Source organism: Bombus terrestris, chromosome 16 (genome assembly GCF_910591885.1).
Source record: "Bombus terrestris chromosome 16, iyBomTerr1.2, whole genome shotgun sequence".
NCBI lineage: Eukaryota > Metazoa > Arthropoda > Insecta > Hymenoptera > Apidae > Bombus > Bombus terrestris.
Window position 1 is genome coordinate 7,890,082 of NC_063284.1, and position 26,706 is coordinate 7,916,787.

Below are 26,706 nucleotides of genomic sequence, written 5' to 3' on the forward strand. Positions count from 1 at the left end.
GCCGGTCGTGACATACCCCCCAGTTTAGATTGATCTTGGTCCTCTAAGATCGTAGTAGAATTGGTTGGATTTGTTTATAAATCGTAATTCCTATCCTGTGAATTTAAGACAACTAACCAAGGGTATTGTTACTAGTGCTAGGGTCAGCATTATCCTGGAAAAAGTACGTTTTCAATCGGTTACCATGTATCTTTTTCTTAATATTGTCGATAGATATAATGTAGTAAGGAGTTTTCACATCATTGATTCTATAGGGTCCTAACCATTCAATGTCCAACTTATCTCTTTTATGGTCATTGTGAATTAAAACAAAGTCTCCTTTCCTAAACACGGTCTGAGTTTTAACAATCTTTCTTTCTTGGTCTCGCTTGTAGCGTTGCTTATTTTGAATAAGTGTTTTGTGAGCTGTTTCCCAATATTTATTTAACTGTTTTTGCCAAAGTGAGTACATATCGTCATAGGTAAATGTGGGGAATTTGGATATTGCGGAAGGTAAGTTCGCTTTTCGCCCAAAAGTCAATTCGAAGGGGGAGAATCCTGTTCCTTCATGTTTTGCAGTGTTGTATTCTAAACAAATGAAATTGAGTACTTCGTCCCATTCTTTGTCATTGTCGTGTAACGCAGTACGAATTAAATCTTTAACCGAGGCATGTGTTCTTTCGAGAGATCCGTTACTCTGTGGGTGAAATGAAGTTGTTCTGACGTGTTTCATTTTAAAGGCCTCTTCGAATTTCGTCATTAAATCGCTAACAAAATTTTGTCCTTGGTCTGTCAGAATCGTCTTTGGTGCCGAAAATATGTAAATATAGTGCTCAATGAGCTCGTTAATTATAGATTCAGTTCGTTGCGTTTTGAGGGGAACAAGGATTAGATATTTCGTAAGTTCGTCGTGAATTGAAAGTATATATTGATTTCCGCGTTTGGTTTTCGTCATCGGTCCTATGATGTCCATAGCGATTTTGTCGTTAGGGTGAAGTGGTGTGTCTGAGATCTGTGGGGACTCTTTGGGTCTGATACGTGTTAGTTTCTCCTTTTGACATGTGTCGCATGTCTTCACGAAGTTTTCTACTCTTTCAAAAAGGCCGGGGATTTTGAACTTATCCTTAATCCGTTGATACGTTTTCTGTATCCCTAAATGTCCTACGGTATCGTTATGGTTTTCCTTTATTACTTGTAGTATTTCGCTTTCGTCAAGTATTAAGATGGGGTTGGGCGCATAAGTAATTTCCTTGTATGTGTCGTTAAAATATATTAGCATGAGTTTAATCTGTGTTTTCTCTAATTCAGTGAAATCGTTATTTCCTATGCCGATTTTTGTTGTATTTTTAAGAATTTTGTAAAGTTTTCTGATCCAAAGTGTCTCGTCGTATTCTCCTAAATCGTTTCGAGTTAATTGGTAAAATGTTTGATCATTCGGTTTAATTTCTAAGAGTTTCGGGTTTTCGTTGTTGTTTTTCCATTCGTTGAATGAATTAGTGTGGTCAATTAATAGGTCGGGATTAACTATTTCGTTGCGAGTTACCGCGTGAACCCTAGATAAAGCGTCTGCAGCTGTATTATCTTTACCCTTTGTGTATTCGATTTCATAGTTGTATTCTTCGAGTCTAAGTCTCCAACGAATCAGTCGACTAGAGGGGTCTTTGCAATTGTGTAGCCACTTAAGGGCTTGGTGGTCGGTTCGAATAATGAAGCGTCGTCCTAACAAGTATTGCCTAAGTCTTTTCACGGCCCATACGATGGCCAAGAGTTCCTTTTCTGTCGTGGTATAGTTTCGTTCGGGTGGGTTTAGTGTCCTTGAAATGTAACAGCAAGGATGACCGTCTTGTGACAGTATTGCTCCTAGTCCTTCGTTACTTGCGTCGGTGGTTAGGGTAAAGGTTTTGTTAAAGTCCGGATAAGCTAGTATTGGGGAATTACAGAGTTTGTCCTTTAAAGTATCAAAGCTAGTCTGGTGTTTGTCAGTCCAATGGAATGGTGTGTCCTTTTTTGTTAAGTCTGTAAGGCCTTTCGCGATTTTAGAAAGATTCCGAATAAATTTGCGGTAATAACCTGTTAAACCTAAGAATGATTTAACGTCCGTGGCATTGCGGGGTAATCGAAAGTTTTTTACAGCGTCTAATTTCTTGGAGTTTGGTTTAACTCCTTCGGCTGAAACTACGTGGCCTAAGTATTCTAGTTCCGGTTTTACGAATTCGCATTTATCCGGTTGCAATTTAAGTCCTAATTCTCTGAGTCTCTGAAATACTATCGCGAGGTTTTCATTATGTTCTTGAATCGTTTTTCCGAATATCACTATGTCGTCCAAATAAACAAGGCAATATTTTCCTACAAGTCCAGTTAAGGCTCTGTCCATTAATCTTTGAAAAGTAGCGGGTGCGTTTTTAAGACCGAATGGCATTCGATTGAACTGAAAGTGGCCTTGCGGTGTCGAAAAAGCGGTATATTTTTTGGATTTCTCGTTCATTGGAATTTGATGAAATCCTGAGGATAAATCAAGCGCCGAAAAGAATTTCGCGTTTCCTAGTTGTGTCAAAATGTCGTCTATGTCAGGTAAAGGATAAGCGTCTGGTTCCGTGAGTTCATTTAGTTTCCTAAAATCAATGACTATCCTCCATTTCTGTTTTCCTGAGTCGTCTAATTTTTTCGGAACTACCCATACCGGAGAGTTATAAGGGGAATCTGATTCTTCTATAATATTTTTCTTTAACATGTCTCCTATTTGTCGCGAAATTTCGTCTCGATGACATTCCGGTGGTCTATACGATCGTGTGTTAATGATTTTATCTTTGGTTAATGAAATTGTGTGCTGGGTTAAATTAGTACAGGGCAAAAGGTCGGTTTCTAAATTAAAGATGTCAACGTAGTGGAGAATAATCTTTTCTATGGATTCGCGGATTGGCTTCTCAATGTGATCTGTTCTCACTAGGCTTTTTAGTTTTGATACGTTGGAAACATCATGGGAATTTTGAATATTATTAGAAATTTCAATGTTTTGCTCACCAGTGTTGATAAAACATACTTTAGTTGGTTTGCCTTCCAGATAGATTGTTTGAACTCTGTTTTCTCCAGGAGTTAATCGTATTGGTTTCTGAAATAAAATGGTTTTGTCATTTAGTCGGATTCTGTCATTGGATATTGAATAGTTATACTTCTCTAAACATGGTAGCCCAATGATTCCGTCTTCGATGATTGGGAAGTTGTCCGGTACTATGTGAAAGATGTGGTCTTGTCCAAAAATTCGTTTCGTTACGTATTCGTTCGTTTCGTATTTGTCTCGTCCCATAGAAAATTTTTGTCTAGGCCCTATTTGTATCGCGTTGACAGTTTGTTACGTTTCACTAGGTTTATCCCTGCTCCTGTGTCGACCAGAAATACTCGCTCTGTGGTTCGGGTTGACAAAGGTATTGTGAGTAATCTTCCTGTGGTGATGTTGACTCGTATGTTTCGCGCGGTTCGTCTATACTCTGGTTCGATGTTACTTCTCGTGTTTCGTCCCTTTCCTGGACTACTTGAATTCTTGCGGGTGGTCGGTCGTACTGGCTCGGTTGTAGAAAATTTTGGCATTTGTTGGCCATGTGTCCCAGCTTTCCGCATTTGAAACACTTCATTTGCGCGCGTTCAGCGGGTGGCCTATTCTCTACTCGGTCAAATGTGGTAGGTTTCTGAGCTACTAGTGCGTTAGGCGATCTAGATAGTGTATTAGATCGTCTTACCTGCATTGATTGATTGTTGAGGCGATTACTAGCGGAAGGCAAGCGACTACTTGACCAATTGGCTTGCCGTTCTTCTCGTGAATAGCGTTCTAAGTCGGCTGCTTTCTTTTCAGCTTCTTCAAGATTCACGGGTTCATTGATTAATAATGTTCGGCCTATGTCGCGCCTGAGTCCCTTTAGGTACACACGGACAATGTTCTTTGTAGTTTCTTCGATCATTAGCTTGCGTAGCAGTGATTGTGGGTACTCGTTGGTTACTGCGTACAGTAAACGGTTGAGTATTCTTCTGAACCGAATATTAAAACTCTGCACTGATTCTTCCCGTCCCTGTCTCAACTCTTGTAATTGTTCCCGATATTCTTCCGAAGTCACTTGAGCTGCCACATTGTTCCTCAGTGCGTTGTACAAATCACTGTAGCACTCAATGGGGATGTTGCGGATACTTTGAGCTGCTTTTCCTACTATTTTTTCTACCTTTATTGCTTTTAGCAATAAATCTTGCTCCATGCAACGGTCTTTCATACTGCTCACTTCTTTGATAAATTCTTCCACACCTACATCATCGTCTCCGTTGAGCATTGGAATACAACATATTGCATCCTTAACTCGCAGAGTGGAAAGAGCTGGTGGAAAATAGCCTCTTTCTTCAACCTCGGGTTGTTCGGTGTCGATGTGCGCAGGTAGGATGCCTGGAATCGTTAACCCGGTCGGTTCGCGTGCCCTAACCGTACTCCCGGTGCGATTAACCGCCGTCGATTCACTTTCGTTGCCTTCAGTAATGATGGAACCAGAATCATCGGTCGCAAGGGATCCGAACCCAGTCCGTAGCTCTGCGACGGTTCTCCCAAGGCTTCCGAATTCTGTTACCCAGTATCTATTTGTTTCGTCACTTTGCATAGACAAACGTAACATATCCTCTTGTAAACGGGCAAGACTCTCTTGCTGTTTTTGAATGCTATCCAATATTGTTCGCAACGTTGGATCCGTTGAGGTAGAAGTTTGAGATTCGTTTGTCTTAGACATCTTCCTGCTTTCGGGCGAAGATGAGTCTTGGCTACTGAAGCTAGATTTTCTTTCACGGTAACGTACGAAGGAATCCAGTTTACCTTCCTTTGTCACTTCACTCGGTTCGTGATAGTTACTTCGTTGTTGCGGATGACCGTAGTCCCAAATAATTCTATCTTCCGTAGATGATGAATGTCTTTTGGTTTCCGAACAAACACTTTTCACTATCCTGGCAGGATCGCCAAAAATGTCACGTAAAATAAAAAGCAGGAGGCTCGAACGAAAAGAAAAAAATTAAGGTAACAAAAAAACAAGAGAATTTATTTCTTGTATTCTGAATTTACACTGACTGCGATTTTGTTCTGAGCTCCAGCCGTGACTTTCCAAGACTGAAGCTCTTACAATTTGACTTTCGGTAACATCTGTTTCTTCTTTGTTTGTCATCCCTCAATATCCCCACTACCCTGTAGGCGTGCGTGACCGTTGTCACACTTCTAGGACATTCGGTGGAAGGACCGTTAGGATACAGATGACTCATTAGGCACTTCGGCGATATACATTGTCGCCAAGGCCGCCACATCTCTATCTCCATCATCGGTCCATCGGATTTGAAGTATGCCGGTCGTGACACATTGATCGTTACCAAGCATTGCTAATTGTTAATTGTTGTTTGTTGTTAGTTGTTATTGGACGTCAGTTGTTACTAAGTTAATAAACGCTTTTTCTTGTTGAAACATCTGAGCATTCCTTCTACACCTATCACGACATACCACTTCATATTTTACAAAATAAAAGTTGAAATACCTGCAAACCTAATTCGACACGAATTGATTAATAATTTTTTATAGAAAATGTCTCGACGAACCATTAGCGCATTAAAAGTTATATGATTCCATTTAAGAAAACACATGTGACCTGCATATGTCCCGTATGTGTCTATTTACAAGAAAAACAAATTACATCCGCGAAACTATTAAATTCCTATCTCAACATTTTTCTTACACGGCAAGCAGTTTACTAGTAATTCGCATTTAAAAGTTAAAATCGGACAACCTGTGTATGTAGTTTGCGTTAGATATCCATATCGTACTGGCTCTTGAAGAGAAAGAAAATCATTTCGAGTTTTCTAGAATTCTACTTTTTTAAAAGTGTCGTATTTCCAACGTTATAAACGAAATATAACGTACAGTTTCCACATATAAAATCCTATTCCTAAGCTATATGCAGTACATGTAGACCATGCGTGACGGAACCGCGAGTCACGGGACGAGCCAACGAAGTTGGTTTTTTAGTGAGTCTATTACGTCTCTATGTACGGACGATTGTTATGTGTTATTCTATGTATTATGAGATTATCTGCCCATAAAGTACAACGTACAATATACGGGAATTCTCATGTAACTTCTTAGGTACGATGCGCCACTATAATGGCTTTAGCGAATGTTATCTTATATTACGACGCGACCCTATAATGGCTCACTCTACTGACTCATTCGCCCACCGTTTGAACTAAATGATCAGTTTCATTTGTCTTGCTTCACACTTTTTTTGTCCTCGCAATGTTTTATAACAATATTAACAATATACAGACAGAATATATAGTCTTTGTTTTTGATACGCCAGTATCAGATATCAATTGTTGCTTTCCGTTGAAATAAATATACCATTATTAGACGCCCTTCTTAACTTGCTGAACCATATCCTTATAATTTTTTAGAATTTTCAACCTCAATATATCACTTCAAAATAGAGAGCGAAGATCAATTTAGAAAACACTATCGCGTTATGAGCGTGAAAATTGTGACGTGGGTTTATGCGTCGTACCGTGCTTTAAGATATATCGCACTCGATTGTATTATTAATTATTAAACTAAATTATTAAAGTTAAAGTATATGCGTAATATCTTTAAGAAAAATTAGAATTTAATTACCAAAAATTTCATTCCAATGTGCTTGTGTAACGTAAATCACGTCAGAGATCGGGACACACATACACACATCCCGGGCAGGATGGTGTCACGATCGGCATACTTCGAATCCGATGGACCGATGATGGGATAAAGATGTGGCGGCCTTGGCGACAATGTATATCGCCGAAGTGCCTAAAGAGTCATCTATGTCCTAACGGTCCTTCCACCGAATGTTCTAGAAGTGTGGCAACAGTCACGTACGCCTACAGGGTAGTGGGAATATTGGGGGATGACAAACAAAGAAGAAGCAGATGCCACCGAAAGTCAAATTGTAAGAGCTTCAGTCTCGAACAGTCACGCCTAGAGCTCAGAAGTGTATTATAAGTGTATTATTAAGTGTATAAACGAGGAAAAAATAAAGTTTTCTTCCTTTTTTAAATTTCTTTTTATTTTACGCGACACTTGCGTAGAGAGCAGTATTATCCGTCACACACTGCAGTGCTCTATCGTTTACTCGTAATTCGCATCAAACTTTGCTGTACAGAGAAACAGCCTCGCACAAAATTCAGCCGTACCTCAGAGGTTAAGTGTACATGGTAATTTATTGGGCCAAAATATGTCATCAGCTAAAAATTTACGTAATTGTTCGGAATCATACCATTCTCGCCGACTTCAATAATCTTTTAATATGCTATAGGAATCAACATTTTGAACAACATATACCTTTGCATGTAACCATTGCTCGGTTTCAGTTTCCGAAATATTCGCAAAGAACTGTCAGTACTACTGCAGTGAATTTTGCCTATAGTTGTTCATCTGTGGCAGTGTTACGTAAGAGACACAAGAAATCACGACATTAACAGATCACCGGTGATCTCCTCGCGTCGTAGTTTAAACCTTCCACAAGTAAGGTACAAAATTTGGACATTAAGGTAAAAAAGACGATGAAAATAAAAAAATTCTATTCTATTCTATTCTATTCTAAAGTTCTATTCGTGATTGCTGATGGACGTTTTTGCCGGTGTGAAGAAGCGGATAGCGTTTATTATGCTCGTGTTTAGGTATTCCGTGGCTGCTTCGATTTCTTCACTGGTTTTTAGTGAAGTTGACGCTGAAGTTGTGTAGGTAAAGACTTCTCTAAAGAGCTGCCAGTTGGTGTGTTGGTTATGAATGGAGCCATTAGGTGTATTCTCGATGATAGTTGAACTGACTGTTGATATCACGGGGGAATGATCAGAGGAGAGATCAGCCGAGAAATTGACTTGTACGTGTCTTGACGAGATACTTTTAATTATGAGGAAATCAAGAAGATCGGGTATTTTGTTTGTGTCGGTGGGCCAGTATGTGGGTTCGTATGTGGTAAGGTAGTTAAGGTTGTTGGTTGTTATGCTGTTGAAGAGGTTTTTGCCTCTTACTGTAACCAGTCTGCTGCCCCATTGGGTTTGTTTGGCGTTGTAGTCTCCTCCAGCTATGAATCTATTGCCCAGGGTGTCCAGAAAATTGTCAAAGTCTTCTTTGGCGATGGAGTGTCTGGGAGGGCAGTATACAGCTGAAGTGATGATTGTACCATGACAGTCTTCTATTGCTACGTTTGTTGCTTGGAGGTAGTCTTTCTGGAATGGTGGAAGTTCGTAGTGCTTAATGCTTGATTTGATTATGATTCCGGTGCCGCCGTGGGCCTTTCCGCTGGTGTGTTGGGTATGGTAGAACTTGTATCCGTTTATGTTCAGGTAGTTTTTTTTTTTTTTTTTTTTTTTATCTCTGTTTATTTGTTCCAGGTTATTTACATATTTTTTTTACATCATTTTTTTCCAGAATAAACGCTGAATTCTAATTGTAGGGTGGTACAGGCAAGAGTACCGATACGCGGCGGTACGACGTAGCCATGCATTATTACATTCTTTTCTCTTTTTTTTTTTTAAGATTATTATTGTTAAATAAAATAAAATTAAGCCGCTGTTGCGCTGTGCCTATGTACGATATTTTAATTTATGTCCTGAAAGCCTGGACGCAAAAACAGGACAGTTCGCTAGCCTATTAGGGAGGGGTTGGGAGGGGATGGTCTGGGAGGAGCGGGGAGGGGTATTCTGTGGGATTAGTATAATATTTGTTTATCTATTTACATATTTACATATTTACACTTTGATTCGGTGAGCGTTGCCGTTCTGTGGCTCTTTATCTTGTTGATTTTTGTTGAGAATTCCGTATCCACCAGTATTTTTTTGTGTTTTTTCTGTGTTTGTCTTCTGTATCCTTTTGGGGGAGGGCCATGTTGTATCTCCACCTAGTGTCTGCCGTGCGGCCATCTAGGTTTTCCTCGTATTGAATAGATTTCATTCCTATTTTCCTTTGCATATGATAAATTATGGGTATGTTGTTTTGGTCTTGGAGATAGTTTTTTTCGTCTAGATATAGAAAGGCTTCGGGGGGGATGTAGCCTGTTAACAGAGTGTTTTTGAAGTATGCGTCGTTTGGGTATAAGCAGCCGAAGATTAGGCTGTTTTCTTTGATCTTCGCGGCTTGCGAGAAGTGATTTCTCGTTAGTTTTAGGATGTGACAGTCGATGCGGTGGATGTTGGCTAAGTCGTATATTTTTTTATTTTTTACGTATTTTCTGTATCCGCTGTGTTCTGATCTGTAAATGCTCAGGCAAGCTCTGATGCATTTTCTTTCAAATATGCGAATTTTTTCCATTATTGACGCAGGTATGTTGTACCATATTGGGCAGCCGTAGGTTATAATGGGTCTTATTAGCGATTGGTAGCACATGATTTTTACTTTGCTATCGAGAAGTCTGGAGTAAAACAGCCTTTTTGTATTCCAAAAAGCTTTGCTGGCTTTGGAGAGTTGGATTTCGATGTGTTGCTTATAATTTAGTTTTTCATCTATGTTTATTCCTAGGTATTTTACGCAGTTTTTGTGTGGTATGAGGTTCTCTTCGTTTGCTTTTTCTTTTAGGCGGAATTTCCTGACTTGTTCCCTTTCTGCTGGGCCGATTTTGCTTGTTCTGGGTCTGAATAGTATGGTTTCGCATTTGCTTGCGTTAATTTTTAGTTTCCATGTATGATAGTAATCGCTGATTTTGTTGAAGAGTTCTTGCAATTCCGTTCTTATCGTTTTGGTTTTGCGGCCTGTTACGTAGATGATTAGGTCATCCGCGAAGGCTATGGAGCGTTTGTGTGTGGATGTGTTGAGGTTAAAGAGGTTTAGTAAGTCGTTATTGTAGATGCTGAAGAGTAGCGGGGAATTTACTGTTCCTTGTTGCAGGCCGTTCTCTATGGAGAATTCTTTGCTTGAAGTGTGCGAGCCGTCGGTCATTATGAAAGTTTTGTTTGTTACCATGTCCCATACTATTTTGATTAGGTATTCGGGGAAATTCTTTTTAATCATTTTATAAATGAGCCCTGGGATCCAGACGGTGTCGAAGGCTTTTTCGATGTCTATTAGGCAGGCGGCTACTCGCTGGTTTGCGTTAAGTGCCCAGCAGATATCAGACGTAAGTTTGTTTATTGCGTGGATTGTGGAGTGTTTGTGTCGGAAGCCGAATTGGTTTTCCGGGATTATCTTATTTTTTGAGCAGAAGGCTGCTAGGGGGTTGTTTATGATCATTTCGTATACTTTGCTTATGTTGGGGAGGAGGCTTATGGGTCGTAGGTTTGCAGGTGATGAGCCGTCTTTATTTTTTTTTGTAATGGCTATGAGTTTGGCTTTTTTCCATTTTTTGGGGAAGTACGTGTTGTTTAGTGCATTATTAAACAGTACTGTGTAGTACCATTTTATTTTGTTTGGTAGGCGTTTGAGCGAGATGTTTGGGATGCCATCGAAGCCGGCGGATTTTTTGTTGTTTAGCGTGGAGAAGATTGTGCTTAGTTGATTGAAGTTTGTGAAGTAGTTTATTTCTGGGTCGGGCTGTTTGGGGTCGTCCGATGTGTTTTCGTTTGAGAATGTGCAGACTGTTTTGTTTAGCGCTATGTCTTGTTTTATTTTATTTTTTAGTATGTTTGTTTCGGCGATGATAATTCTGTTTAATTGTTCTCGGCCCATGTGTTCGTTTTGTGTGTGAGTTTTGGCGAAGTGGGTGCCGATAATGTCTAGTTTTTCCGTTGTTTTTGATATTATGAAGTTGCCCTCTGCGTCTTTGTTGGTGTTGTGTATCTCGATGCCTGCTTCTTGGATGAGGGAGGCTTTTTCTGGGGGCAGTTTGAGGGGCGGGATGGAGTTTTGTTCCTTTGGTCTGAAAATTTGATTTATCTGCGGGAACATGCTAGCAGAGTCTTTTTTGGAGATATTTTTTATTTTGTTTGTCCAGTATTGATTTATAGAGTTTGCGAATTCTTGTTTTAGTTGTGATTTTATTTCGTGTAGCAGGTACTTTAGGAATTCTATGTCTTCTCTTTTGTCGTAAGAGTAGTTGTGTCTTAGGTAGTTTAATTTCGATAGTATGTAGCTTTTATCTCGTTGTAGTTTTTTTATTTTATAGTTTATATATGGCTCGCAGGAGTCTTTTTTTTTAAATGTCGGTACGGATTCTTGTAGGGCGATTTGTATATGTTTTTCTATTTCGTCTATGAACGAGTCGATTTGTCTGTCTGTTAGGTTGACATTGTTGTAGATTTTTAGGTCACAATTCTGTTCGAGCAGGTTTTGGAACTTTTTCCAGTCTGTCTTTTTGTAGTTGTACCTGGGTGTTTCGGTCTGCGTTTCGAGTGTTAGGTAGTCGGATGTGTTTTTGCTTATCTGAAATACTATGGCGTTATGGTCGCTGTCGTAGTCTATGGTTTTGAGAGTGTTATTTGGTCGTAAGTTTTGGAATTTTATTCGGGCGTCTGCTAGGCATATGTCTAGGTAGGAGCGTCCTTTTGGGTAAGAGGGTAGCTCGGAGCCATAAAGGTTTGTTTTGTAGAAGATGCTTTTATTGTCTAGCCAGGTTCTGACGGAGTTTCCTCTCGTGTTGTTTATTTCGTTTTTCCAGCTGGTATGTTTGGCGTTAAGGTCACCGGCTATTATGTAGTAGTTTTCCTGTTTGTCGAGCTGTAAAAGTTGGAAGAGATTGTCGAATTCGTCGTTAAATTGTTTCTGGTTTCCGTAGGCTGCGTAGGCTGCAGAGATAAATAAGTTTTCCTTATTGTTTATTTTTATTTTTATGATCGTCGTCTCTAGGATTTTGAAGTTTGTTATTTTGTCGTTTTGTATTGTTTTGAACTTCAGGGGGTTTTTTATGAGGATTGCCGTTCCTCCTCCTTGGGTGGCGTTTGGTCTGTCGTGTCTTATTATAGAGTAGTTTTTGTATTGCACCTTATGTCTATAGTTCAGTTTGGTTTCTGAGATAAGTACTATGTCGGGGGTTTCTTTCTTAATTAGAGTTAGTAGGCTGTATCTTTTTTGGTTTGAGATTAGAGAGTTGGCGTTTATTGATATGATTTTCAGATGTTTAACTTTTATCTGGTTTGTTTTCTGCTGTGATTGGTGGGCGGGTGTGTTTTGGCTAATCTTCGTCTATATTTTCGATGATGTTGAAGATGGAATCGATTCTTTCTTCATGTGTATTTAGTGCTTTTTTGATTTCGTTTAGTTGGGTTTGTTGGTCGTTTAGTGCTTTTAAGATGCTTTTTTTGAAGTCTTCAATGACATTTATTATGCTTATTTGGGGTGCGTCTATTGTTGGGTTTGGGTTTTGTTTGGCTTGTGCCGCTAAGTTTGTTACTAGCGGGCTTGTCTCGTTTATACTTGTTTTTTGTTTTACTATATCCGCGAACTTTAGCTCGGGGACGTACTTACGGCTTATTTTGGCGATTCTTTCGGTTTTTGATGTTTTTGCTTTGGTGATTTTTTCATTAATCTTTTTCCGGAGTTCGACGAGTTTTGGACATCCTTTGTAAGATGCAGGATGTCCGTAGTTTTTGCAGTTTACGCAGTAGATTTTTTCTTTGCTGACTACTGCTTCTTTTTTTATTTTGCACTCACCTGGCCCGTGCGGTTCAGTGCATTTTACACAGCGATAATTTAGGTTACAGTTTTGAGCAGTGTGGCCTATTCGCTGGCATTTGTAGCACTGCGTGAAATCGTTGTTTTTTTTTATTTTTTCCCATGCTATTTTTAGATAGTTGAGTCTGTTTATTTTTAATAGGTTCCCAATATTGCTATCGGGGGAGACTTGAATTATATAGATTGGGAGCAATGTGTTGTTCTCCCTTGATTTTCTTGTTGTGAATCGGGTCACTTTGGTGAAGTTGACTTCTTCGATATTCAGGGCTTTCAGATCTTCTAGTATTTCCGCTTCTGTGTAGCTGTTACCTAGACCTTTTAGTAGATACGTATGGGGTTTTTGAGATTTTGGAGTGTATGTGAAGTAGGCCGTGTTGGCTGCAGTCAGTATTTTTTTTGCATTTGTGTAGTCATTTATGTTTTGGAGGTAAAGCACATGCTTACCTGAGTGGATTCTTTTGATGTGGAAATTCTTGATTTTGAGTGAAGTTTCCATGAGTGCTATTGTATCTTTTGGGTCTTGTAATGTTATTTTGATGGGGGGTGGCCTGGCCCCTTTTGCCGATGTGGGGGGGTCTGCCTGTTCTTCAGCGGGGTGGCTGGGTGGCAGGCCTTTATAATTTTGGTTTTTCAGTAATGTTGAATGTTGTGGTGTTGTTGTTTTTTTTGGCGGAGCGGCGGGGGAGGTACTTGTCCGGGCGGCATTGTTTTTGTTCGTGGTTATCGGTGATGTGACCAGGGGTGTGGGCTGTCTGGTTGCTTTTTTCCTTAGTAAGTCGTTTTTTTTTTTAATGTTTCGATGATAGTTTCCTGCGACTGCGGTGCGCAGGGGTCTTGAGCTTGGAGGGCTTCAAATCTATTTTTTATTGGGATTGCCATTGGTTGGAGGCTTCTTTTTTGTTTCATGTTTTCGTTTTTTTCGTGACACTCTTCTTGAGAATCGCTTTCTTTTTCTTTTAAATTTTCTTGTCTGATTTCTTTTTTGTTCCTGCTTATCAGGTTTGGAGGCGGATTGAGTTTCCGCGTCTTTTGTGCAGCGGGTCTTATGCTGCTATCTTTAATTATCTGTTGCTTTTCTATCTTCCTTTTGACCCCCTTTTTTGTCGGACTTATGGCGGATTCCGCCTCCTTGGTTTCAGTCTCATTCCTTTCCTCTTCTATTTTTGTATTGTTTGTAGTGTGGGTGATGTTATCACTATTTTTTCACTGCTTAGCACTCTTTTTGCTTTTTTTTTCACCGCTCTCTCACTGTATACTGTACACTGAATAGCTTGCTGCGCTCACTGTTTGGGCCTACGCCTGGTAGTCCCTTAGGGCCGAGAGGTCCGGCCTGCTCGGAGGATCACGGTCAACTCTTATGTTCAGGTAGTTTTTGTCGGTGAAGTGGGTTTCAGATATGAGCATTATGTCGATTTGCTGGTGTTTTAGGAAGAGTTCTAGTTCAAATTTGCGTTGCGCTAGACCGTTGGCATTCCACAGAGCTATGCGTCTTGGTCTTATTTTGCGTCGGGGCGTATTAATTTATCCGCGATGAGTGTTAGTAGCGATAGCAAATTGTTTATTTGCTCTGATTGTTTCTCTATTAGCTTTTCAAGCCTAAAGACGTTGTCTGTGTTAGGTGAGTTGGGGGCACTATTTGGAGGAGGATCCCTGTGGCTATTTGGTATATTTTGAGTGCCTTGTACCGCTTGGGCATAGGAGGTTGAGGGAGTGGTGAATTTGGTAGGGCTTGGTGTTTGGTAGGTTACCTCTTTTGCTCTAAGTTTGGGGTACTTGTTTGAGTACAGTGTTTTGTAGGCTGAGCAGCCTTTGTAGTTGGCAGGTCACCTTGACAGTGGATGCACTTCGCTGGGGCTTCCAGTGATTTACTGCACTGGTCAGTGGGGTGTGTACCTGCACATTTGACGCAGCGGAAGGTATGGTTGCAGTATTTCTGCGTGTGCCCGTATCTTTGGCACCTTTTGCATTGCACTATCTCCTTTTTTGTTTGCGGTGGTTCGAATTTAACGATAGCGTTCATTAGGCGACTGATGTTGTAGATTTCCTTATTGTTGGGTTTCTGTTTTAAATCGATAAAAAATAGGGATAACGGGTCTTTCGAGACTCTATGCCTTATGTTGCTGACGTTGATGACTTCGTGGCCGAGTTTCGATAGTTCGGTTTTTAGCTCGTCGATGTCTGCGGAGTGGTGGATGTTTCGTAGCACCACCCGGAAAGGCCTTTCTTCTTTGAGTTGATAGGTTTGGAAATTGGCGTTCAGGGCCCTAAGTATCTTGGTAAGCTTCCTGTAGGCTTCTGGGTTCATCGGCAGGATTTTGACTTGATTGTTGGTTATCTTCAGGTTGTAGTCCTCCTTGGAGATATCTCTCTCTAAGGACTTGATCATAGTCTGGATGTCGATGACATCATTAAGAAATATTGGTGGGGGTGGGGGGCTTCTCCGTGCCTGGTGGTTTGATGGCAAGCCTGCGATTTCCATGGCGTCGTTTGAGGATTCCAATATTGCGAACCTGTTGTGAGTGTTAATTTGTATTGGTGGCTGTTCGAGTTTGTTTTTGATGTTTCAATTTTGCGTTTTTTCGACTTATTGGCGTCGTTGGCACGGGGGGATCTGCTGCACTTTTGCCACGGAGGGGGTAGCGCGGGGTAGTTGTGTGATTCCTCAGGAGAGCCTGGTCGTGAGTGCTGGGCCATCATCGAGCTAGCTAATTCAATATGAATAACTAGTCGTGAGGCTATGAGGCAAAATTCGGGTTGGGGTTAGGTGCGTGGGGTTTTCTTCTCCCTGGCGGATAGGAAACACTTGGGAGGATAGGAGCACGCTGTGTTCACTTGCGACGGTTGGGTGACACGTGTTGCTTTCGAACTTCGCTGGGCACTAGAGACACGTCTGCACGCTTCGGCACTCAACAGCGAACTGAGTTAGAAAAGATGACGTTAGAAAGGAGGTAAGAGTGAGAACTTTGAGTGCACTCGTAGGTTACACGCGAAATGAACGGCATAAAATAATAATTGCTCTATTTCGTAAAATAATATCAATTATCAATTCGATCAGTATTTGTATAATTAACTTGTTTTTATTTCAAGCAAGCTATTAACAAGACTAACCCAAACGCAATACATTGATGACATTTACATTTAATTGGTTCATAATAGACATTTCTTACAGTCTATGCATTTGTGCACGGGAGATTAAATTAGCCCAATTCTCGTTTATATATACTATAAACAGAAGATAAGAGATAGATTTGTGGTGAATTTTGGCATCCAATACTGATCCATAAACTGCCTCAAACACACAACTATAGGCTAACTACACTATAGTACTATCGACAGTTATTTGCGAATATCATGGGTACTAAGACCGATCGCCGGTTATATACGTAGGAAAAAGTTATTCAGTATGTTGAACTTTACAATATATTCAAAACCCACTGAAGTCGAAGAGGAAGTAGTTTTTCTATAAATCCACTCATTATCATATGTTTATCTATGGTTTAATTCAGTACTTATCGATATTCCTATATATATATAATTCGATATTCCTATACATATATAAATAATAAATCTTCGAGATAGAAATACTCGTAGAGTTGCAAACATTATAGATGTTCAACGTCGAATTCAAAAAATTTACGCGCATCTCAACAAAAAATCAGTAGATAACAACGTATTGCTCCCTATCTACATAGTCCAAGTATCTCCTCAAAGCAATATTAGTATTACTAAAAATTAACTGTCTGAATTACTTTAGGGTAAAATGGGGAAAAATCAGAAAAATTACATAACGCAATGCCACAAATGTCAACTGTTATGTTATACCTCAATAAATTGTAACTTTAAATATCGATGCGTAAAACGCATTGAGACGCACTGACCAGGCGAGTGCAAAATAAAAAAGGATGACGCGGTAAACAATGACAAAATCAAACCTGCGACCAATAAGCCTCCTACCCAACGTAAGCATAAGGACTGCTTTAAGTACCAGCTATAAACCGAAAATACTTGTAGGATTAAAGGTTCCTGCAAGCTAATAAGATTCGGTTTATGGTGAGGCCTTAGGTTTATTGAAGGTCTGTCTAATGTTGCTTAGGCCTTGATGGTCAGACAATGAAGGACGTGGCACGGACCATTTCACGCGACGTTACAATTGATCAATGAATATTTTCAGTCAGAGAATGATTCAGACAAATTGAGCATTGAGCATGATTCTGTACCATACAGATTTTTATATAACATAATAACACTAAAAAATATAAAGGCGGAGGAACCGATTAAACATCGCATGAATTTGGGCATTATTTTAAAAAATGAAAATCATTGTAATATACATAGAAGCGACTTGCTTGATGAAATAAAAATATTTTGTGACATATACAGTAAAAATTTGTCATATATAACACTAATGTAATGTTCGAATATGATACATGAAATTAAGAATTTATTTTCCAATTTTATGTTACTTTAATTATTCCAATTGCTTCTGCAGGGCGTACTTTCTCTAAATTAAAATTAATTAAAGATTATACACATACTACTATGTCTCAGGAAAAACTATTTAATCGATTATTTAATTTAAACATATTATGTGAAAATTGAAATTACGAAGATATAATTATTGATTATGCACGAAACAAAGCGAGAATAATAAACTTTATGAAATAATTGTACTTCACTGAGTTCTAAAATAATAAACATATCAGATACAGGTATTTTTGTTAATATGTACTCAATCATCAAGTCATTATTTTGTTATTGTTATTATTAAAAATTTTGTAATTAGAATAGGAATATATTTTCGTCAAAGAAAGTTATGAGCTACAGAGGTACATGTCTTTTCCGTTTCTAATTTGTAATACTATACATGTGTGTAATAAAATTATTTTGTCAGAAAGAGAGACTTGTTCCGCGCTCCGCAGTCTCTAATGGCGGCTGTGATTTTAAAAATAAGATTTTGTTTACAAAATCCGTTTATTATGGGACTAGAAACATTCTCGGGGACGTAAAGTTCTAAACAAATGTTCTTCATTGTTATTGAATGTCAGAGATAGGGATACCTAACACGAAATATCAAGGTCTAATATCGACAGTCAATAAGCAATAACGAATAAAATTTTATTAGCTATTAGATTTTCATACTTTACTCATTTTTCTTCGTTTAGGAAAGACATTTATTCCTCCACTTCTATTCAAAATTGTTATTTGCAATTCATTTTAGAGAAAAACCTTCCATTAGTCTATTTGCAGTAAAAAGATCCTTCCCTTATGAATCTTACGAATCGATTTGCAATTGACAACTAAATTGTAATAAAAGAACATAATGAACGATTAAAATCAAATTCGTAATCTAAAATATTGTATAACTGTTACGTATTTTGAATGTAGGTACACATACATGTAATATATTTTGCATATGTAAACATTTATATATTTTATTTTACATATTTTAACATACTATATACACATAAAATTTCGCACTATAATAATCGTTATTTTGAGTATTAAAATCATTATTAAATATTTGTTTCGTTAATCCTAAAATTGAAGTATAATTATTAAACTGTTAACAAAAAAATTGCGTTTAGATTTCATAAACATATCGTAAAGTGACCGGTTTACCCAACGACCGTACACAGGTGTCACTTGTAGTCTTGAAGCATAACCAATCAGCAAGCGACGATACCTCATCGTCATTATATCAGGCTAGCACATCGTCATAGAATTCAGTACTGTTTAATCGTCTTTCGTATTCGACTCAAGGTAGAGTGTACATACTACAAAAATTTACTGAATATTATAATTTTTGAATTTACCAAGCATTACTTGGTAATGAGTACTAAGTGGAGAATTAAATTTGATTAGAAATTTGATTTGCAAAGTTTCTGTAAAAAGAGATTTAACGAAAGTAAATATTTTATACATACAATTTTATAAAATGAAAAGATTCGTATACATATTAGTTTTGTATAAATAATTTTAACTTAAAAATTTGTTCTAGGATGGATGGGGTAGTACAGTAATTGGAAAGGAAATTATTCTACATGTAAAAGTAAGTCGTAATATCAAATACAGTTTTCTTCTTTTATGTTTTTTGTATCTTTATTACATTTTTGATTTTCATATACATAACCGTCTTTCATTTAAAGAAGAATTTACTTTCTCAAGGACTTTTCATACAAATTTGAATAATAACTGCTATTTTTAATGTCTTATTTTAACCTTTGTTCTTGTTTGTTTGGGTTACTGTATTGCTTATTTTCTTTTAATGTACTAATTTGCGCGCTGTACTAATTTTGTGTGAATAATCTAGAAATATATGAGGTCTTGTAAATGAAATGATTTGACGTAGAAAATTCTTAATTTTCATATAAATACTTCTGAACTGCCATGTTTGGGTGGAAACAAAGAAGCTCGGAAATGAAGTATAAAATAAACCGCTTCGCAAATGTATGTTGAGAGAATACATTACATGTTTCATCTAATATTAGTTGTTTTTTGTACTTGTATTTGAATTATCTGATCGGCCAAAATTTTTTAGGAATACATTTTTATAAATTTCTTCTTTGTTAAAGTTATTTTTTCTTTTTTATTTCGTCTTTTATTACAGACTGTCACACTTCAATAAGAAAATTTATTTAATTTATTTAATATTATTTATGTTTATTTCTACATAAAGTTATTTGTGGCATATTCATTCTTAGGTTAAAAGTCTTTAAATTTGTTGGTTACTACGAAACAAATATAACAAAGTTTTTAAGTTGTTCTTAGATTATTATAATTTGTGTATTTGTGTGAGTTGCTATTCCTCTATGGTAAAATGATCTTAGCTTAATGCTGCTTTTGCTTTTTAATAAAATTTGTCAGCCCTCATAACTATTTTTCTTTGTCAGAAAAAGAAATGACCATCCCATTGTTGTATTTATTAAATTTTGTCGTAAATTCTAAATACTGTATCCAATTTATTTTTCTTACACATATTATACATTTTGTTTTCATCTGTTTTGTATTTTATGCTTTTTTCTGCATTCACTGATCGTTCTTGTCTCCTTGCTACTCTAGCTTTGATTATTCTTTTAGTTATTAATAGCAGTTCCATATCTAAGTAAGTAAATTTAATTATTTTTTCTATATTTTTAGCATATTTATATACTTCACTAAAGGTAGATTATTCTATCCTTTCTTTCTTTTCTCCAGAAAGTATCTCTGCTATTTCTTCTATTATTGTTCAGTTCAAATTTATTATTATTTCTGTATCATTGGCTTCATAACTCGAGGGCGGAACCGGGTTCAAAAATTTTGCGGGGCCTGAATACACTTTCAAATCCTACACTTAAATTTTACAACGAGGCATTATTTATTTACAAATGCTGTTACATATTATATATCTTTTATAAGACGAATATTAAATAATAATACAATCTCTATTTTTTAAACAGTTTTTTAAACAAATCCAAGTAATATTTTTTCGCATCCATAATTCATTTTCAAGGGGCAAAAAATTCAATGAAAGTAGAAAATCTGTAATCATATATGACTTTTGTAATAAACTTACTCTAGTGGACTTTGATGAATTTTGTCACTTCTTTAAACTGAATCATCGCTATTAAAAAAAATGTCTTGTATCTGTTAATGATATCATCATTCTGTAAAAAGTTAATCAAAATCGGTGTTTTTTAATTGGGTAATTTCCGTAGACCGCGGGTCATCACAAAACGAGGAGCCGAGTTCTGGCGAACGCGCTGAACCTGTCTTACACCGGCCCAGCATGTGTGTATAACTTTTTCCAGTGTTTTCCTGTCTATTATATGTTCTCCCACGTTTGCCAGTTTAACATATAGTTTATGCCTCATTTTATTATTTTGTGTTCCAAGGCTATTCTTCTTGCTTCTGATCACATAATCTGGCATTACATGGTATTTCACCATGTATAATATTCTTTTCAGAGAATGTGTTTGTGTTTTATCTATTCTTGTTAAGTAGTGAAAACCCCATACTCCTATGCCATATAGCTATATATTGTATATGGTTCACTTTGTTCTTATGTCACATTACGTTTAAAGCATTAATTTCTATCAATACTATGAATGTTTTCGCTATAGTATTGGTTGGGCTATATATATTTTTCTTCTTGTTCAAAATACTAAAAATTGCCTTTGCCAAATCAATTCACATATTGATCATTACTTATGAAACAATGGATCGCTAAACTCAAAACTGTTATTTGTCATTTTCATATTCATCTTCATATTCATGAAATAACATTAGAAGATAGAAACAATAACCAGAAAAGAGCGATGCCCTGAAACAAAGTTTAACCTATTTATGTTCAAGATCATTTTGGGGTCTTCTACTTTATCTCTTATTTACAATCTTTTTGTAATAATAGTTTTCCTCCTCTTTTCTTCTTTTAATTTTGTCTGACTCTTCTAGTACTTCACTCCTTTTTGTGAGTTTGCTTCTTTCTTCTGCCCATTCTGCTTTGTTCTTGTACTCATTTTCCGTTCTTTTCTCCTATCTTTTTCTGTATTCTGATATCTCTCTATTATAATATAAAATCTCTCTTAATTAATCTTAAATTTTTCTTACCTTCTTTAATTCATCTTTCATATTCCCCATTCCCTTCAACATTATATGTATCTTCTGTAGGATTTCAGGTTTGATTTAAGACCATTTCTTCATTTCCTTTATTGTATAACTGTATTTTCTTTGCTCGTACTTGTTGTTGTTTATTTTTTGTCTTCTGCTCCCACTTTACACTGTGTGATTTATTTTCGTGACATTTCTCTTGTGTTTTTTTCTTATTATTATAGTCACCATTGCCCTCTTGAGCTTCTTTTATTTTATGTTTTCATAACGTCTGCCTTACTTTTCCGTGATTTTTTACAATTTGTATTTTCTTGTTTTCTTTTATTACACTCTATATTGTTTCCTTAATGTCAGTGGCATAAATTTTGCAATTTGGCCAACTGTGGAAACTCACAACTCAACATGAAAAGCAATTAAATAACTCCGGAAATTAATGTATCTGAAATTTTCTTCCAAACCTTACTTTTCATACCATATTCAAATGAAATTGTGAAATAAATTTTACTTTTTATATCCTTATCTTGCATTATACATCATATTTATGATTCTTTGTATTATAATAATATAAGGAAATAACTTTTTGATAAATAAACTAAGGAAAATTATTATTTTTGATATTTATATATGTATACATATATGTATATATATTATTTTGCCATGAAATTCAATACATACCTCAATTTAAACAAAAAAAGAAAAGAAAGTCGAATTTGTCACAAGAACTGAAAATTTTCACATTTATGCTCCTGACATGAAAGCCACGATATTTTCTCTTCACTTTTTAATTATATTTCCAGTTATTTCGATTTTTTTAAATGTCCTTTTACGCATTTTTGCACATTCTATCTTTCTCTTGTTATTATTTCTGCTACAATGTTCAATTATCTGTTAAAATATTAAAATTGTCTGCTAACATTTAAAAAATTGAAAAAAAAGTCTGCTAAAATTCTTTTTTTAGGAAATTATTTCAAAAGTTCTCGTTGCCGGAAATTTAAGGTGAATGGATTTTGTGATGTTCAGGCAAACTGACTCCTGAGTAAGATAAAACTTCATAAATTCTTTCCTACGGTGCTCTGGTAAGTTCATTTCTTTATTCGATTTTAATTATGGAATGCATTTAAAAAAGGTGATAAATTCTATTTATGCCTTATTTTTTCTACTCGTTATTTAAAAATACAAATGAAAAGAATACGTTTCATTTTTGTTTTGTTTCATACACACTTATATCAATAGCATCATAATTCATGGGATCATAAGATATCAATATTCTGTCTTGAGCGAATCCCAAAACAGAATAGTTTACCTCACGACGTTTATGAGATTGAAATTCAGGAGGTACATCTCTTTTATCTTTTCTTATAGTTCTTACAACAGAGAATTTTGGATTTTAACTTGTAAATAAGTTCGCTTAATGTGCGATTTATAAATACTTCCATAGAATTGTCCGGTCAATAAGGTTGTTTTCTTCGTGAAAGTACAAATTAACACGGTCGAATTACGATTAAGTTCTTAGGTAAGTTCTAATGAACTCTTTTGCAAATTTTTATGAAAATTAGTACGTATCTGTTACTTAGATTTCCTTATGAGATGTTTCTAGGCGAGGCATCTGAGATTCGCACACACTTTGCCGGATACCTCGCATGCTAACATCGAAAAAACCTGCACACGCGTTTGCGAGGTTTTTGAATAATTTCTACCGAATTCATTTTCTTTAAAGATTCTCCATCGGTACAACATTTTGGACTGGTATTTATAAAAATACCACAAAATAAAAATGATAAAATATTACAAACTCTACAGTATAACATGACTAAGCGCAATGCAAAGTTAACTTTTATATTATCATTGTCTGAATTGTATGTATTGGGAGAAAGATTATCTACTTCCATTATTACCTTCTTCTTCCCTAACTAATGTCTCATTTTCTTTCATAAATACAAATTTAACAGGTCGGCAATAAAATTGTGAAGGATTAGTCGAGGATAGATATCGTGAAATAACGAGAGCGAAATATTGCTGTCACAGCCTGTCAAGTATATTTGAAATAAATAAATAAATAGATGTACAGCCGTATACGTGAGTCGTTGATACAAAATATAAAACGCGAAATAAATACTCGTTATTGTTCGTCGCGTAACTCAATAAATACTCGTTGATACTTGTTGATACTCTTTGATACTCGATATGTACAGTCCGCTCGCAATCGCGTCCGTTTATTTATACTGGTCGGGAGAGAGTCGAAAAATTCAAATTCGTCTTCATTCGACGGTTGCATGTAGCGGCGACATTGTTTTGCCCGGAGTTTATTTATCGTTATGTTTCATGCGTCAAGGCTAAGTCAATGTCTTGAGGCAAAATAACAGCACGAATCGCTCTCGACTAGCGTCGTCCTTTGACTCTTGTGCCCTACCAGTGACAACGCTTTTATTAAGTTAAACTTTTAAAATATTTACTGTGTATCTCTTCCGTCATCAAAGTATCTCTTTGTCGTCGTTTCTTTTTTTAAAAAAATTACCGATACAATCGCTTCGACAATTTACAACGCCTAACCGAAATCTATCTGGAACCAATCGCGAAAACGGACTCTACGTCTAGACCGAGTAACATACCTATTCCTGATGTTTTCTTCCGCGGTTCGACCGCTGCTTGTGCTGGTTTCATGGTGCGCGTTCGCTTGCTTTACCGGAATTAGTATGTCACGAAATTTGGTGCTTTTTTCCTCTAGATCGTCCGTAACTACAAAGGCAGATTTTAAACGGTCTATGGAAACTGTTATGTTGCGATTATTTATTTTGACAGTGTAACTTTTTTCGTCTCTTTTTATAACTTTAAACGGTCCGCCATACTGTGTCTGTACTGTACTAAGGGCCTCTTACTGCGTCATGACGTAAGAAAACTTACAGTGACGTTTCTAATTCTTTAAAAATGAAAATTTTCTTTTCGCCATGAAGCGTAACCGGGTGAGGCCTGATCTTCTCCATCCGTTCTTTTAACCGGTTCGCGTATTCCGAGTTGGCCTGCTGCTTGGTTGCTAAGAAAAATTCTGCCGGCAATCGTATGCCGGTGCCGTAAATCGTTTCGGCTGTCGTTGCGTTTAAGTCCTCTTACATCGCGATTCGAATGTCTAATAGTACTATAGGTAAAATTTCGATCCAGTTGCTCGTGTCGTAGCACTTGATCGCCGCTTTAAGTTGTCTATGTAAGCGCTCTACCATCCCATTAGAAGCGGGAAAATAGGCCGACGTGCGGAGGTGCGTGACGCTGAGCAATCGGCATAACTCTTCAAACAAACGCGATTCGAATTGGTGTCCTTGGTCGTCGCTACAAAATGTTGACGAGGGTTCAGGGTTTGACCACAGCACTTAATAATATTCATCTAACATTAACTTAACACGTTGATACCGGCGTGCATCACAGGTGGGTTACATGAGTCTGTTCCGTGAGGCGGCGTGCATCGCGATGGGTCATACTCGTATTTCACAAAATAGGTTTATATTATTTTATCTCTACATTATAAACAAATATACAATAGTAAAAATATAACAATTCAACATTATAAACTTAATATAATATAATATAATATAATATAATATAATATTTATATAATATAATATTTCAGAAGTTATTTGTTGTAGATCCGTTAAAGTAACTCCAAATAATGTTTCTTCTGAGATTAGTATGTAATTTACTAATACTTTTTCTTGGGTTTCCTATTGTAATTTCGAGCTATCGCGGGGAGACGCGATCGTTAGAATACGCGTCAACGGGAGTCGTAAATTCCCGTTACGATTATAATAATCGACACCACGAATAGTTCGATCCCCTTATTTCGGTTAGGATAATAGGGGTAGTTGTTGTGGTATAACACTGGGAGTCACAGAGTTATAAAAATATATATTTCCAACGCTTAGTCTACACGATTGAATAGATATAAACAATTAACAACTTGTCGTGCGAAAATAATATAGATGTATACAATATAGAGCAAGGCTCTTACAATTGAATTTAGTCTATTAGTGGACGTAGCACGGTAGGATACTTAATAGAATAAGCGAATGTTTGACAATGTCGCGGACCGACTTGAATTACGCTCCGTTGGCGTTCTATTTAGAGTTAGAAGTTAGGCGTTAGATTTTTGACTAATTGGTCGCTCTTGCGTTCATACGGAAGAAAGTTCAGTGTGGGTGTGCCCTTTTGCATGACGAACGCGGATTCGTTGTTCACACTTTTCGTTAAGAAAAGTGAGGGTAACGATCCGCGATGTCGATCGGTTATGCCCTACGCTGATGCTTGAAGGGATGAGTAGTTTGCAAAAAATCAATTTTAAAAAGATTGCAAATTTTTAAGTTTGAGGATGTTTTGAGTTCTTATAGTAACAGCTATCGAAAAAATGGATTTCTAACATTTTACATACCGGTTGTTTACACACTTATACCAATTCTTCTATGATTTGAACGTAATATAATGATCGATATGATGCAAGAAAATTGCAATACGCATATTTAGACCCATATCTATTTCTTCTATGGATACTATTTTATTTTCAATTTTCATGCATTGTGTTAATTGACGTATATACAGGCCTATAAAAACATTTACTTTTATTTTTGCTTCTCGTAAAACTGGGTGTTTTAACTGAGGTGATGTGCGTGATAGGTATAGAAGAACCACTCGGTATTGTTAAACAATAACAATTTATTTGCTTGTGTCTGTGGTATACACTAGCGCGCCGAAAGCATGGTACAAATATCGGTTAGAGATTACAAGTTCAAGCTCGGCGCGATACTTTACGCGGTGGTTCGAGTCGAGACGATTGCCGTCGAGGAATGTCGAGGAATTCAGATTTGCTATTACGTACGACTGCGGACGGACAACTCAGATCGGCGTCTTCCAACTTGCCTCACGACTCGCGATAGAACAGAATGAATTTGTGTCGCGATGATGCTCCTTAGGAAAACTGTGTTTGGGTGTGTCTAAGGGTACGGAATCATCGGATTCGTTAAGGAAAGCGTTAGTTCAGAGAGTGAGGGAAATGGACGTCGTTGTTAATTGGCTAAATCGTGAGTTGGTGGTTGAAAAGAGATGACAACTGCCCTTGAGAGAAAGTTGCTAGCGAGGAGCGTCGTGCGTGAGGAAAAGCAGATTTCCGTAGTGGGTGGTATGTGTAGGGACTATTGAGACAGAGACTATTTGTTCCTTTAGAGAATCTTAGCTGCATGAATCCTAAGATTTATAGCGGGTCCTTAGGCTCGCTGTAAATATTCGGAGAGAGTGTATCGACATCTGGCAATCATCTGTTCGCAAGGTAGAGTCCTTGTGTAGCGAGGCACGGGACAGAAACCGTTGGGAAGTTTGCTGTCGAGTGCCGCTACATAACTTTAAATATTTGTAGGTTGCACCGCTGTTACCTTTATTTTTTTTTGCACGAGAAAGGGAAAATACATTATGCATACTCACTCCGTGAGTATAGGACCCGTGTCACTGAGTTATGTGGGACTCGGCAAGAT

General features: G+C 37.1%; 1 long non-coding RNA gene across 2 annotated transcripts; it reads left to right on the plus strand.

Annotated features, from left to right (window-relative positions):
- Positions 1-18,232: 18,232 nt before the first annotated feature.
- On the plus strand, positions 18,233-24,505 carry LOC105666750. 2 transcript variants are annotated; one of them, XR_001099574.3, is made up of 3 exons: positions 18,233-18,373; positions 18,612-18,662; positions 22,158-24,505. It is a non-coding gene; the product is annotated as an uncharacterized LOC105666750 (long non-coding RNA). The 2 variants fall into 2 exon arrangements; XR_002308707.2 differs by lacking the exon at positions 18,233-18,373 and adding an exon at positions 18,381-18,518.
- Positions 24,506-26,706: the final 2,201 nt, after the last annotated feature.